At 38.8% G+C, this 3,089-nt stretch overlaps 2 non-coding genes across 2 annotated transcripts; both read left to right on the top strand.

The window, feature by feature from the left end:
* The first annotated feature begins 258 nt into the window (after positions 1–258).
* LOC149130697 (U2 spliceosomal RNA) lies at positions 259–452 on the top strand. Its single transcript, XR_016238900.1, has one exon. It is a non-coding gene; the product is annotated as a U2 spliceosomal RNA (small nuclear RNA).
* A 1,691-nt stretch (positions 453–2,143) lies between these two features.
* LOC149130696 (U2 spliceosomal RNA) lies at positions 2,144–2,337 on the top strand. Its single transcript, XR_016238898.1, has one exon. It is a non-coding gene; the product is annotated as a U2 spliceosomal RNA (small nuclear RNA).
* The last annotated feature ends 752 nt before the right edge of the window (positions 2,338–3,089 follow it).

The raw sequence follows: 3,089 nt of genomic DNA, 5'->3' as shown, positions 1-3,089 counted from the left end.
TTAGTGACGTCACTTGCCTTAGAGGTTTACTTTATATAATGATAAGAACATATATTACCATTCAACATACAAAATCTTTATAAACTTACAAATAATTGATTTAAAGATATTAAAAATACTTTAAAGTAGGAAACGTAAGCATTGAATGTCTTTATAATGTAGCAGGTAATTAAATGTGATTGGAGTAAATAATTTACACATCAGTGGGTGTAACATTATCTTGTGTATAGATAGTCTGTGGCAAAGCGTCAAAAATTTATCGCTTCTCGGCCTTTTGGCTAAGATCAAAGTGTAGTATCTGTTCTTATCAGCTTAATATCTGATACGGTCCCTATTTGGGTCCATCGATATTAAACTGATTTTTAGAACTAGGCGAAGTGTTAGGGGCTTGCTCCGCCTTTGCCACGGGTTGGCCTGGTATTGCAGTGCTTCCAGGATTCAGCCCATCTCCCACTCGGGAGATACAAATTAATAATAATGTCAGATATGTTGTCACAGCACCCCCCCCCTCTTTTTTTTTTTTTTCGTCATCTTAGCAGCCTTTCCGTCACCTGTAGTTGCTTAAAGACCTTCATCGTGTTCGATTCCACCTCAACACCGTCGACTTCCATTTTCGTACTCTTCCCTTTCTCATTTCAAATTCCGTCATCGCTTTCACACCAACTGCCACATTCAGTGCCTTTACAGGAAATCCTTTTTCCTCTGCGCTGTCGATTTAGCTCTCCACTTTAACTATACTTTTCTCTCTCTGTCCTTCACACCAGTCTCAGGTGGAAGGTAATATTTATTTCTTAACATGCATAGATCGTTTTTCACGGTGCCCGCAAGCTTATCCAATCGAAGACATATCTGCAGTAACTATAGTAAGAAATTTATTTACCAAATGGATGTCTAGATTTGGCATACCCAACACATTGACAGCAGATCGTGGAAGACAATTTCTGTCGACTCCTTTCGCAGAATTCATACAACTTCATATCGTCCACAATCTAATGGCATGATAGAGACGTTTCATTGCCAGTTGAAATCTTCAATAAGAACTAACTCATTCTGATTCTATCAGTTGGTTAGAAGCTTTACCAATGACATTGTTAGGAATCAGGAGTGCTGTTAAAGAAAGTTTACGATATTCTCCTGCTGACCTTTTGTACGGAACAACATTAACTCTGCCTGGTCATTTGTGTCATACACCAATTACCATTCCTTTATGTCCCCTGCCTCATCTTTTTTCCTTGATACCCTAAGCGCTGGCTTATTTTGTTTAATGGTTAATCCGGCGGAGCTCGGCTCCCACAGTCAATATTTCCAGCATGTATCCGAAAAGAAAAAAAAAATTGTATTTTCTCTTCGTGTTTACAAGCAGTGCATCTAAACAGTATTAAAGCCACAGCCTTACCCCCAGGGCAAAGTTGTTCAATGAGCACCAAAGCATGCAAAGATTAGCAACGATGAGGGCATTGGTAGGGTGTAGCAGTATTGTGATCTCTACGTGTTTAATCTCATATCTTTCACTTGTCACTTCACCACAGTCCAATTTCACTCGCAACGTTGACCTGACGCTATTGTAAATAATATTTTACGTTTAATATGGTAAACAGTGGTTTGAAACCCAGAACCTGTTGGTTTGAAGCAAACTTGTCACTTTAACAACGAACCAATTATTACGTGGTCGCCTGATTTACAAGGTATAGCAATCAAAACAAAGCATTGGACATTAAACGAAAATGTTAGTCACTTAAATATATATTTGTTATTGGCTTGAATATAAGATGGGTTGAACGCTCTGGTCATAGGTCAGTCAGATTCATGAACTATGACCTGCCACCCAGCAGCCAGTCACTAGCCAATACTACAGATAAGGAAGTGATTAGCAGTGCCGCTTATCTTGGTGACGTCCCTTGTCTTAGAGGTTTACTTTATATAATGATAAGAACATATATTACCATTCAACATACAAAATCTTTATAAACTTACAAATAATTGATTTAAAGATATTAAAAATACTTTAAAGTAGGAAACGTAAGCATTGAATGTCTTTATAATGTAGCAGGTAATTAAATGTGATTGGAGTAAATAATTTACACATCAGTGGGTGTAACATTATCTTGTGTATAGATAGTCTGTGGCAAAGCGTCAAAAATTTATCGCTTCTCGGCCTTTTGGCTAAGATCAAAGTGTAGTATCTGTTCTTATCAGCTTAATATCTGATACGGTCCCTATTTGGGTCCATCGATATTAAACTGATTTTTAGAACTAGGCGAAGTGTTAGGGGCTTGCTCCGCCTTTGCCACGGGTTGGCCTGGTATTGCAGTGCTTCCAGGATTCAGCCCATCTCCCACTCGGGAGATACAAATTAATAATAATGTCAGATATGTTGTCACAGCACCCCCCCCCCTCTTTTTTTTTTTTTTCGTCATCTTAGCAGCCTTTCCGTCACCTGTAGTTGCTTAAAGACCTTCATCGTGTTCGATTCCACCTCAACACCGTCGACTTCCATTTTCGTACTCTTCCCTTTCTCATTTCAAATTCCGTCATCGCTTTCACACCAACTGCCACATTCAGTGCCTTTACAGGAAATCCTTTTTCCTCTGCGCTGTCGATTTAGCTCTCCACTTTAACTATACTTTTCTCTCTCTGTCCTTCACACCAGTCTCAGGTGGAAGGTAATATTTATTTCTTAACATGCATAGATCGTTTTTCACGGTGCCCGCAAGCTTATCCAATCGAAGACATATCTGCAGTAACTATAGTAAGAAATTTATTTACCAAATGGATGTCTAGATTTGGCATACCCAACACATTGACAGCAGATCGTGGAAGACAATTTCTGTCGACTCCTTTCGCAGAATTCATACAACTTCATATCGTCCACAATCTAATGGCATGATAGAGACGTTTCATTGCCAGTTGAAATCTTCAATAAGAACTAACTCATTCTGATTCTATCAGTTGGTTAGAAGCTTTACCAATGACATTGTTAGGAATCAGGAGTGCTGTTAAAGAAAGTTTACGATATTCTCCTGCTGACCTTTTGTACGGAACAACATTAACTCTGCCTGGTCATTTGTGTCATACACCAATTACCATTC

This window comes from Octopus bimaculoides, chromosome 28 (assembly GCF_046866305.1).
Source record: "Octopus bimaculoides isolate indiv1 chromosome 28, ASM4686630v1, whole genome shotgun sequence".
Classification (NCBI taxonomy): domain Eukaryota; kingdom Metazoa; phylum Mollusca; class Cephalopoda; order Octopoda; family Octopodidae; genus Octopus; species Octopus bimaculoides.
This window is presented reverse-complemented; position numbering and strand designations above follow the sequence as displayed.